The following is a 13455-nucleotide window of genomic DNA, read 5'->3' on the forward strand; positions in this document are numbered from 1 at the left end:
AAAATGAACCAAAGTTATACAGAAATGGACTAAAGTTATACAAATATGGGCTAAAGTTATACAAATAAGGACTAAAGTTATACAAAAATGGACCAAAGTTATACAAAAATGAACCAAAGTTATACAAAAATGAACCAAAGTTATACAAAAATAGACCAGAGTTATACAAAAATAGACCAAAGTTATACAAAAAAAGACTAAAGTTATACAAAAAATTGGACTAAAGTTATACAAATATAGACTAACTTTAGTCAATTTTTGTATAACTTTGGTTCATTTTTGTATAACTTTGGTTCATTTTTGTATAACTTTAGTCCAATTTTTGTATAACTTTAGTCAAATTTTTTGTATAACTTTAGTCCATTTTTTGTATAACTTTGGTGCATTTTTGTATAACTCTGGTCTATTTTTGTATAACTTTGGTTCATTTTTGTATAACTTTGGTTTATTTTTGTATAACTTTAGTCCAATTTTTTGTATAACTTTAGTCCATTTTTGTATAATTTTGATTCATTTTTGTATAACTTTGGTTCATTTTTGTATAACTTTAGTCCATTGTTGTATGACTTTAGTCCAATTTTTGTATAACTTTAGTCTTTTTTTGTATAACTTTGGTCTATTTTTGTATAACTTCAGTTCTTTTTTGTATAACTTTAGTCCATTTTTGTATAACTTTAGTCCTTATTTGAATAACTTTTGTCCTTATTTGTATAACTTCAATCATTTTTTGTATAATTGTAGTCCAAATTTGTATAACTTTAGTCCAAAATTGTATAACTTTAGTCCTTATTTGTATAACTTTAGTCCTTATTTGTATAACTTCAGTCCAAATTTGTGTAATTTTAGTCCAAAATTGTATAACTTTATTCCATAAGAGTACAACTTCAGTCCAAAATTGTATAACTTTAGTCCAAAATTGTATAACTTTAATGCACGCATTGTATAACTTTAATAGATAAGATGTATAACTTTAATGCACCCAGTGTATAACTTTAATGTTTTAAGTGTATAACTTTAGTCGTAAATAGTATAACTTTTATAAAAACCAAATAAATATGAAAAATCGTAATTAATCAACAAATATTAAATTTGAAAAAAAAAACAAATAATAAAAAAAACCAAAAAACTCATAATAACAAAAACAAAAAACCAAATAACAATAATAAAACCAAAAAACCAACAACCCAACCCAACCCAACCCGAAATCTGAAATAAACCAAATAACAATAAAAAAAACCAAATTTAAATATCGTGTGTATAACTTTAATAGACAAGATGTATAACTTTAGTCCAAAAAATCAAATAACAATAACAACCAAATAAAAAAATAAAAAATAAAAACAAAAAACAAAAACAAAACAAAAAACAAAAAACAAAAAACAAAGAACAAAAACAAAAACAAAACAAAAAACAAAGAACAAAAAAAAAACAAAAACACAGTACAAAATCAAAAAACAAAGAACAAAAAAAAAAAATGGAAGGAGGAGGAAGGAAGGAAGGACGGCGGAGGGAGTATTGGCGGCAGGAGGAGGAAGGACGGCGGTTGTGCGGTTGTGGGTCCGGTGGAGCAGGGGAGGAGTGCGGTTGTGGGCTGGTGGCGAGGAGTGCGGTTGTGGGTTGTTGTGGGTCCGGTGGAGCAGGGGAGGTTTGCGGGTTGGTGGTCGGATCTGAAAAACAAAAAAAAGAAAGGAGAAGGGAGAGGCGGCAGAGAAGTTGTTGGGTGGCGGCTGAAGGCTGGGTTGGGGTAATGGAGAAAGGAAGGAGGGAGGCGCTGTGGTGGGTGGCGGTAGTAGTCGGGGTAATGGAGAAAGCAAGGAGGGAGGGAGGCGCTGTGGTGAGTGGTGGTGGAAGGAGGAGGAAGGACGGAGGGAGGCGGCAGTTGTTGTTGTTGTCGAGCTGTCGGTTGTGGGTGGTTGTGTGTGTGGTGGGGGTGGGGGGCGGCAGACGAGAGAGGGAGGGAGGGAGGGAGGTGTTTGAATATGGTGAATGGTGGTGGAGTAAAGGAGGGAGGACGTATGTTTGAATATGGCGAATGGTTGTGTGTTTGGTTTTTTTTTTTTTTGTTGGTTTTTTTTTGTTGATTTGGTTTTTTTTTGAGAGAATGAGAGAAAGATGAGAGAGAATGAGTGTATGAGAGAAGTGTGAATGAATGAATAATGAGGAAGTGAGTTGGGAGATTAGAATGGTGGTAGAGTTGTGCAAAATTAGGTGGAGTTATACACAATTAGGGAGGGAGATTAGGAAGGTTCATTTGTGACCCTTGAATGAGATGTAATCTCATCCCTCCATCCCTTCCATCCAAAGGCCCTTATAAGGACTTAGGGACTTATTAGATGTAGTGGCCTTATAAGAACCCTTCTCTCTCTCTCTCTATATATATATACATAAACTAAAAAACGAATTACATTGATAAAAATGCAATTCTTAGATATGCATAGAGAGTCTTATTCTCTTCTATGATATCCATCCTCTCCTCCTTTGCTATTTGGAGGTTTCGTTCAGCAGTTGCTATATCGTCATATAGCTGCAACAACTGCTGCTCTGTCAAGCCATTTTTTTTGGCGTCCTTAAGTGCGGATCGAGCCTCCACAAGGTAGGTCCTGAACCTGTCCTCGATGTCGAGCAACCGGCGGATGAAACTCTTGTTGTGCTCGGTCATAGTAACAGTCTTACGGATGGTATCATTCATTGTTGATGAAGTTTGGAGTTTGTTTGAAAGATTTAGGGTTTAGAGTTTGTTTTAGCAGTTTAGGGTTTGGAGATAGTGAGATAATGGAATGGTTATTGAGATAATGCATGAATTTATACTAAGTAATGTGTCGTTTGAGTTGTTTTTTAATTAATATATGTTTAGGAAGTTAAGCCATTATATCTGCTTCAAATCTTATAACCCTTCTCATTCCATATATTGTCATTTCATATATAGGGCTTTGGCAGTAATAATGCATGCATCGGAATTATAACGGGCCGTAATAATGCATGCATCTAGTAATATATAATTTAATTTTTTTTTTAAAAAAATAAACAACGGTTATTTAAAAAAACCCGTTGTCTTTAGTTATAACAACGGTTTTTTATACTGTAACCGTTGTTATAACTTTCCCACCAAAATTTAGTCGCCCTTTCCACAACGGTTTTTTATACTTTAAACCGTTGTTAATAATTTTCACAACGGGTTTTTTAAGAAAACCAGCCGTTGTTAAAACTTTTAACAACGGACGCTTTAACAACGTTCGCTTTTTTTATATAACAACGGTTTTTAACCGTTGTTATAGCCTGTATCTGTAGTAGTGATGGTGACGTTCTAATACCTTAAGTGGTCCTGGTAAGGCACTTGGAGTATGGAGGTGTCACAGTGTTGACAGGTTAGCATGATTCATTCGAGAGCTTGGGAGCGGTCTTCACTTGTCGTCGTCACTTGGGTCTATCTTAGCTTTTTGACTATTAAACTCCTACTTTTCAATATGGTTGTATAAGTATTTGCATCCCCCGACTTGTATACATTTAACTATAACTTATCTATTGCTTATGTTGAGTTTGGACTTCTTTACATGATTGTTCGCACTACAAAACTTGGGAAACCAAGTCTTGTGATGCCTCCATGTGTTGGGAAGGCCTAAAGGAAAGGGTCCCGACTTATATATGGGGGTGTTACAATTCGTTTAGGAATCAAACAAACAAACCCCATAAAATTGTTACTTTTAAAGACGAACTTAAATATAAACAAACTAGATTAATTAAATCGCCTCCCTGTGGATTCGACCCTTTCTTGCCACTAGCTACCAGTTAGTAGTAATTTAGGATTTATTTTAATAGGCCAAAGACTGAAAACAACCTTATCACCGCTATATTTCCAACAATAAGTTTCAAAAATGTGTAAAACATAAAATATTAAACTGTTTCAAATAACCGTAAGTCTCCCTTAAGAAGACAATATCTGTCTTAACTTAAGACGGGTTAAGTACAAACCACTTATATATATATATATATATATATATATATATATATATATATATATATATATATATATATATATATATATATAGTGTTGAGATCATATAAGTCCACCTCTAGGTGTGAGTCCATAAGTCCCATTTAGGGCCAATGGATGAGGAAGATGGAGGGTTGAGATTGGAAGCAAAAAAAGGAGGATTAATGCATAATTAAACACTCCCCCTCTCTACTTTACTAATCCACACTAATCAAATATTAATCTACTATATAACATTTTTTCTCACACACACTTCTCACTCATCCCTCACAATATCATCCTCTCCCCCTCTCTAAAATCCCAAATAAATCAAAATCCTCAAAAAAAAAAAAACCCACTCTTCCCCACTTTCAAAAAAAAAAAAACAAATTAAACCCTAAAAAAAAACTCCACCACCACCGTGCCACCCACCACCAGCCTACCCATAACCGTCCACCACTTCCAGAGCCACCACACAACAGCAACACCCACCCCACAACCCGACACGCCACCACCCACTTTTTCCGCCTCTTCTCTCACCACCAACACCACCACCACTCCCGTCACCACGCACAACCACCACCACTCTTGTCACCACGCAGCCACCACCCATGACACCATCCCCTCGCAACCACCCTCCACCACCCACGGCCCTCAATAACACCCACACCACGACCACCCACAACGCCACCACGCACATCCCCACCCACGACCCACCATTGCCACCATCCTACATCACTGCCACCACGACCATTGACAACAAACATAACTTCCACCACCCGGAGCTCCCTACCCCACCACGACTTTCTTACCCTTCGTTTTTCCAGATCTGCGTTTTTTTTTTTTTTTTTTTTTTTTTTTTTTGTTGTTTGGTGGTGTTGTTGTCGTGGGGTGGGGGCTGCCATGGCGGAGGTGGTGGTAGTCGTGGGGGTGAGGGCTGCCGTGGTAGTGGTGAGTGAGGTGGTTGGTGGTGGTGGTGGTGTTGTCTTTTTCTTTTTTTTAATCGTTTTTTGTTTTTTTTCAGAAATTTTAGTCTTTTTTGTTGTTATTTGTTCTCATTTTCACTCTTTTTTTGTTCTCATTTTATTGTGTTTTGTTCTTCACATTTTCACTCTTTTTTTTTTTTTTTTTTTTTTCAGAATATTGTTTTGCTCTTCTCATTTTTTGTTCTCATTTTATGGTCTTGTTATTTTTTTAGACCTAGATCTATTAAAATTACAATTATCTTTATTAAAGTTACATTTTTTTCTATTAAAATTAAACATTTCTCTATTAAAATTACACTTATATCTATTAAAGTTAAAGTTATCCTTATTTCTATTAAAATTACACTTTTCTCTATTAAAATTACACTTATATCTATTAAAGTTAAAGTTACACTTATTTCTATTAAAATTTGATAGGCTTATCGCGTACTTATGCAAAAATAATTACCCTAGACAACAAGTTAATGTAGCAATAGGGGTCGAACACAAGGAAACGGGAATTACTTCGTGAATTGCTATGGGTAGATTTTTATCAAGGTCGATTACGATTTGGGTTGGTTTGATTGTTTGATGATTAATAACAATAATGATGTAAATTATATAATAAAAGAGAGTCTAAGGGGTTCGGGTCACACATGCAAAGGTAAACATATGGTCATGATAAATTCGGTACTAACAACATTGTCAATTGCTTAGGCTTAAAGATACCCACCTTGCGGCATTAGCATCAACCATAGACCGGGTCCTAGAGAAACTCTCGTCCATGACTAGGTCGTCCTACTATACATGCTTTGTCTAATTCAATTCCGTGCCTCTCGACTTATAGAACGAATGAACAAACTTAATCATTTGAATAAGGCCTTAAACAACGATTAAACGTGACGATGCAAGCATGTGATAGAAGCAATATGAACAATATTATTATTAACTTATTTTATCATGTTTATATATTAATTTTATGCATGGCTCCCCTAGCCCTTAGACTAGGAAATTTAGCTACTCATACTAAAATGTAAATTGCAAACTATATTGTAAGAAATATTAAACATGGTTATAAGATTTATATTAATTAGATGATATAACATGAGAAAAGAACAATGCTAATGTAAAATGGAATACTTGATTATAAACTATGTGGTAACTAAAATAGAAATGTAAATTGCAAACTAGAAATAGAAATACCTTAATAATAGAGAACTTGTAACAATGTATAACCAAAAGCTTGAAATAACTTAGAACCAAATGTTTGAACAACTACAAGATTAACTAATTTGTAAACTAATATGAAAACTATTGAGAGAATTATAATGCTTAAGGCTATTGTAAACTAAAATTTGGACGTAAAATTGGATGCCCAAAACCTAGGAATACCTCTCCTATTTATAGGAGAGGAGGGGAAAAACGTAAGAGCCAACGAGCATGCAACCCCGATCGGGGTTGGGCGGCCCCGATCGGGGTCATGTAATCCTCGGTATTTTGCCTTAACTCTCCTCTTAATTGCTAAGGTATCCAATGTTGGTGATTAAATGTGCGATTAATCACCCGGTTAATGTTCTAAATTCTTAGCATCCTAAGCTCTATTGGCATCCAATGCTTGCAACCTTGATATGGACCTTCATTTTGGGCTTGACTTTGCATTTGGCTTCATTTGTAATTCCTTACTTCAATCCAGTAATCTTCATGCAAAACCCAAGAAATCTTCACACACTTAGTCCAATATTTGGCCTTGTTTAGCTTAGTGAACCCGGTGTACAAAATCATAGGAAAAAGCCTCTAAATGCTTAGATTCCTACAAAACCATAACAAACACAATAATACACCTAGAACACAAAATTAGCTCAAAAATATACTAATTAAAGTATGATAATCAATAGAAACCGAGCTAAAATTAGGGGTAAAAGTATATATAAAATGAACATATCAAACTCCCCCAAGCTAAACCCTTGCTTGTCCCCAAGCAAGAAACAAAATCCCATCAATTGCTATATCCTAAACAAGCTAAACATAATGATTTAAAAACCCGAAACAACATGGGCAAGGGATAAAGCAAGACATGGATGAGATTTACACGACGGCGTAGCATAGAAAACTTTGAATGAACCTTTAAGCTCTTGCATGATCTTTCGACTTATGGACTCTCACGGGACACTCAAACTCTTTTATATGTGAAAGGACAATTTTTGTGAATGAACACTCAACTATCCTCAACTTATAACAATGTGCCTGCAATCTAATATGGTAAACATGTCAAAACTAGCAAGCAAAAACAATCAAATGTAAGCATGATAAAGAAGCCAAATGGGTAGGAAGAAGGTAAATAAACATGGGTAAGAAGGGGGAACAAAAGAGTTATGGTAATGTGGAGCTAAGTCAAGCTAGCAACTACCAAATGCAAGGATGCTCAATCCCAATTCTAACCCATTTTTTTTCAATTCAAACCATAAGAAATTTCTCCAAAATATAATGAATAATGCTTGAGAATTTCTCACATCTCTTCTTCTTCTCTTTTTTTTCTTTTCTTTTCTTTTTCCAATGCATACTTCTTTTTTCATGCTTTTTCTCATTCATTTATTTTTTCTTTCTTCATTTTTTTCATTTTCCAATTTTCCAATTTTTTCCAATTTTTTTCTCATTTTTCTTTTTTTTCTTTTTTTTGAGCATTAAGACCAAGCTCACATGACTTCAAACAACCAAATATATCCCAATGAGCACCCAAACACTATCCAACTAAGCTACTAGTTCAACAAGGGTAGGCAATTTCAATGATGTAGCTAAGGATAAATTTTGTGAAGGGGTCAAAAAGGCTAAAATATCATGTGAATGGCTCCAAAATGCTAAAACAAATGAATGCATGCTTACCAAGAAATGACATGAAGACCATACTTGTGCATTTTGATGTAACACACATTTATAAGGAGACACCTACACTCACCTAAGTGAGACCAAATAAAGATGAAATGGCCTTAAATGAGGTTCTACCTTACAATTTTGTAGCTTGCCACAAGTCAAGATCAAGCCTATTCGGTTCATTCTCCATCTCCCACCTACTATGTCAAGACATCCCCATGTAGCTAATATCCCAACATGAAAGAATAAATCATTAGCAACAAGCTATTGTTAGGATAAGCAAAGAGGAAAGTAGGTTACAAGCTAGCACAAAGCAAAAATTTCTCTCAAAAATTTTCAAATTTCCTACACTACATGCAAACTACACTATATGCAAATGCAATCCCCCCCAAGCTAAACATCACATTGTCCTCAATGTGCCAACTATCCAAAGCACCCAATCAAACCATAAAAATGGCTCAAAGCACAAAACAGGAAGGACTAGAGATAATGTTTAATGGGTTGCAAGATCTAAACTAATATGCAAAGCAATTAAAAACTTACTCAACTTGCTAGCCCCCCCCCCCCCAAGCTAGCATGAATTCAGGGGATTTCTTCATCAATCAACTAAGAAAAGGGCCAAAAATTGAACCCCTTCCTCCCTTTCTTCTTCTTCTTTCCACTACCACTTGATTCTCCTTGTTGGCCACTTCCACTTGAGTCATCCCCGTGAAGAGGAGTGACATACTCACCAATATCTTGGCCACTACCAAGACCATCACCATAACTACTAATCCCACCATAGCCACCATATCCTCCATAGCCTCCAGAGCCTCCATAGCGTCCATAGGCTCCTTGTAATGCCTCAACCCCATAATCCGAACCACAAAAGTCCGGGCCGGGCTCATATTGAGCAAATGTACCTGCATCAGTGTTAGGAGGGGGAGGGGGAATAGGAGATGGAGGAGGAAATCCACCCGGAGGATAAGTATAAAATGAAGGGTGTGGCCCCTCGGGTTGGATAACTCCTTGCCTAGCAAAATGATCATAAATAGGATGTAATGCAAGTCGTTGGTCATCACGAATTTGATTAACACCTAAGTTCATTTATCGCATCATGTTCATCATTTCTATGTTAGATGGTGACTCAATGCTAGAGGTGGAATGACGTGCTTGGGAGGATTGACCTCCCACACGTATCTCAACGGTGGTAGTTGACTCACCTCTAAGGGCTAAGTGGTAGGTCGGTCTAACAAAGGGGTCACTTCCACTACGAGGCCTAGTATGAACCAAAGCCTTTAATTCTTTCTTTTCCTCAAGTAGACGAATGGAGTCTTGCCTACCTATCTTCCAAATCATGTTGGGATGAGCATCTTTAAACCAATTACAAGAAAGAAAGTATTCATAATCAAGACCAACTCCCCTAGACCTAGACTCAAGCAATGGTCTCAAACCGGTAGTTTCTTGATTAAACCTACACAAATGGTGAGCAATTTTGGTGACCAAACCACCTAAGACAATGCAACTATTCTTGGTGTTAGTTTGCTTGGTCAAGTGGACCGCAAAGTGGTAGGGGATATTGATTCCCCACTTCTCATCACCATTAACATTTAAGAAAGCACCCAAGATTTCTAACTCAATCTTCCTCACCGAGTGAGGTTCATTTCTACCAAAAAAGGTCCATCCCATAAACCTTTGCCAAATCCTTATGTCGGGATAATGAATAAATTGATGTGGTGTATGATCAAAACCCTGAAAAGGCAAGTGAGAAATGGCATCCCAAGTTAAAATGGGATTATAATCATCGGGTGACTCGGTTGGCAACTTGTGAGGCAAATCAAAGATAGCGGCTAAATCCGCTAAGTCCATCTTATGATCTTCATTAAATAAACGAAAGGTAACAAAGAGAATGAAACCGGGTCTCTTAGACCTATGGAACTCGAAAGAGCTCAAGAACTCAAGGGTGAGTTCGGGGAAGGTCTTATAATTCATGGTATAACAAGATTTCATGCCAAGATTTTTAAACAAAGCTTTAACATTTTTCTCTATTCCAATGTTGTTTAAAGATGCTTGGTTAATGAATTTCGTTGGTTCCATACCTTTGCTTTTCAAAATAACCCAATTGTTGTATTGAGCTAATGAATTGAAGATCACATTTGGATATTCCGGGTCATGCCATTGTGGAACATCCTCCATTTGGACATCCGCTGCTGCATTTGAAGGCTCCGCCTCACCTCTCCTTCTCTTAGAAGCACCTTGTGAAGGAGCTTTTCTTGGTGCCATATTTCTGAAATTTTAAGACAAAATTCATCTTAAGGCAAACCAAAATTCATCCTAATAGGCATAATAGTATGAATTAGTGAACTAATTCACACTACAAACATGTAATAATCATTCTACAACCAATTTCAAGTACCAAAAAGCACAAAATCGAATTCCCCCAAATTGATTTAGGGTTTGCATAATCCAATTAATTGTTTGTAATAGATGAATTTAAAGAGAAAAGAGAAGAGATCTTACCAAGTTGATGTTAATGGTTGAACAAAGCTTGCAAATCAATGAAGAAAATGAAGTTTCCTTGTGATTTTAGGTAGAAAAGTGAAGAAAAATGGTGAAGATAGAGAAGAGGAGTGCCGTCGGGTTAGATAAGAATGATAGAAAAAGTTCTTTTATTTTTTTTACTTACCCGTCAATAATGCACAAGAGCTACAGCACCACGACCCCGATCGGGGTTAGGCGGCCCCGATCGGGGTTGACTACGCATCCGCTTTTTGACTTCCTCGTATAAGGGGGTGTCTTGTTTTTCTTTTTTTTCGAAAACCACGTCCCCGAACGGGGTTTTTGCATGGGGTTGCGTGTCAAATGCACTCCATTTTCTCCTTTCTTCATTTTCACCTAAAAATCACAAAAGAAAAATCATTAAGTTGAATATTTTATTACTAATCTACGAAAAACAATTAAATTGCAGAAAATCAAAAACAAAAATAAATAAAAGCAATAAAAAGCTTGGGTTGCCTCCCAAGAAGCGCTGGTTTAACGTCCCGCACGACGTAAGAAGCTATTTGAGTCAAGTTTTATTCTTGAGCTTGCCACCAACCAAGCTCCATTGCATAGCTATCTTTGCATTCCGCAACCATTTGAAATTGTTCAAATAAAATTTCCTTTTCTTCTTTTTGGCACTCTTAGCAATAGTGCCCTTAGCATCATCACCTACAAAGCAAACAACACCAACATCGTCCTCCAACGGATCCATTAGTGAGGATCCAAGCATAGTAGAGGCATAAGAAGAGTCCATAGTGTTAAATAAATAACAAGACTCTTGTAACATTGGGCTTCTAATGATGTTGTTTTTGCTAAAGGAAACCCGGTCATCACCCACTTCCAACGTCAACCTCCCATTTTTCACATCAATTAACACACCCGCGGTGCGTAAAAATGGCCTACCCAATATAATTGGGGTTTGTGAGTCCTCGGCCATATCAAGTATGAGGAAGTCAACGGGTATGAAAAACTTGCCAACTTTGACGGGTACATCTTCTAAGACACCTAAGGGTCGCTTTAAAGAACGGTCCGCCATTTGCAATGTAATACTTGTGCATTTTAAAGCACCCATGTTAAGTTTTTCACAAAGGGAATAGGGCATGACACTTACACTAGCACCTAGGTCGCAAAGGGCCTTATCAATGGTATATTTGCCTATAGTGCAAGGAATAGAATAGCTACCGGGGTCCTTAAATTTCGGGGGAGACTTGTCTTGTAAGAGTGCACTACACTCTTCGGTGAAAGCAATGGTCTCAACCTCATTGAAGGATCACTTCTTTGAGAGGATTTCCTTCATAAACTTTGCGTAAGAAGGGACTTGGGTAAGCAATTCCATAAACGGGATGGTGACTTGCAAATTCTTACAAACTTCCAAAAATTTAGCAAACTTACCTTCCTCCTTGTGCTTTGCTAGACGATGGGGAAATGGTACTTGAATAACTTCCTTGGGAGGATCATCCTCCACATCTTTTTCATTCTCATTCTCCTTAGGATCATCCACTTTCTTTGAAACGGCATCACTCTCCTTAGCATTAGGAGAGATTTCTTCAACAACCACCTCATCACTTTCCTTTGGCATAGGAGACCCAACATCTTTGGCATCAAGCTTGCTCTTCCTCTTTAGCATCAACAATCGATGAGGGAATGGCATACGATCTTTAACAATAGGCTCTTCACTAGCCTTCCTTTTGTCATTTCCCCCAAGCTTAGCCTTTTTAACAACCACCTCTTCATCCAAAGTCATGGATGGCCCATCATAGCTTGAACCACTTCTCAAGGAAATAGAATTAACGGTTTCATGTGGTTGCTCACCTTGGGGAGGTAGTTGACCGTTCTTCCTTTGAGAGCTAAAAGCGGCTAGTTGAGCCACTTGTTGTTCCAACATCTTGACTGCGGCACTATGAGCTTGATCATTTTTTTGAATTTGAGCCACCAATTCCCTTTGCATTTGGATGATCATGCCCTCGAGCTTACCCACTCCTTGATTGTTTTGTTGGCCATTTTGTGGTGGATTTTGTTGGTAATTGTTTTGTGGGGGCCTTTGTTGATTTTGATAACCCGGTGGAGGGATATGCTTTTGTTGTTGAGGGACATAGGCATTTTGTTGTGGTGGGGGTTGAGGGTTAAGCACATTGTTGCTATTGTAAGACAAGTTCGGGTGAAATTTTGTATTTGGGTTATAAGTGTTGGAAAATGTACCCGGTGGATATAAACTTTGTCTTAAAGCTTGAAAAGCGTTTACCTCTTCGATGGGGGCTCGGCAATGAGCGGCATAATGACCCGCACCTCCACAACCGTCACAAACAATGATTTGGCTTGTTGAAGACACGACATTGAGTTGTTGAATGGAATCTTTAGTATCTCTCTCCGCCAATTGTTGTTGGAGCAAGGCAATTTGAGCTAGCAAAACGGAGTTGTTAGAGGATTCTTCTTTACCTTTGGATGGCACAGCTCGAGAATTGACATATTGAGCATCATGGACCGCCATAGATTCGATCGTGGCATGAGCAAGGTCGGTGTCAATTTGATCAAACCGCCCATTGTTGGCGGAATCAAGAATCCTTCGGGACTCGGCACAATATCCATTGTAGAATGTTATTGCTAGAAACCAATCATCTAGCCCATGATGTGGGCATTGCCTTTGAAGCTCCTTGTACCTCTCCCAAGCTTCATATAAGCTCTCAAGAGCTTGTTGACGGAATCCGGTGATTTGGCTCCTCAAAGTTTGAGTTTTCTCCGGTGGAAAAAACTTTTGATAAAAAGCAAGAGCTAATGTCTCCCAATTGGTGATTCCCATGAGGGTGCGGTCAAGGCTATTGATCCAAAGCTTGGCCTTGTCCTTCAATGAGAAAGGGAAAAGTATTTCCCTTATTTGGGCTTGGGTGACACCCGTTTGGCGAATCATGGAGCAATAGTCATAAAAGTTTTGAACATGCAAATTAGGATCCTCCAAAGGACTTCCTCCAAATTGCTTCCTCTCCACAAGGCTAATGAAAGCCGGTTTGATCTCGAATTCCGGCGCGGTGATTTGAGTGGTGGTGATTCCGGCCGGAAGCATGGCCGCGGTGGGCTTTGAGTGATCGGAAAGTTTCACCATCTTTTTGGTAGTAGATGGTGGAGGTGGTGGTGGTG

At 37.6% G+C, this 13455-nt stretch overlaps 1 non-coding gene across 1 annotated transcript; it reads left to right on the forward strand.

The window, feature by feature from the left end:
- The first annotated feature begins 12941 nt into the window (after positions 1–12941).
- LOC141603201 (small nucleolar RNA R71) lies at positions 12942–13048 on the forward strand. Its single transcript, XR_012525093.1, has one exon. It is a non-coding gene; the product is annotated as a small nucleolar RNA R71 (small nucleolar RNA).
- The last annotated feature ends 407 nt before the right edge of the window (positions 13049–13455 follow it).

This window comes from Silene latifolia, chromosome 9 (genome assembly GCF_048544455.1).
Source record: "Silene latifolia isolate original U9 population chromosome 9, ASM4854445v1, whole genome shotgun sequence".
NCBI classification, from domain to species: domain Eukaryota; kingdom Viridiplantae; phylum Streptophyta; class Magnoliopsida; order Caryophyllales; family Caryophyllaceae; genus Silene; species Silene latifolia.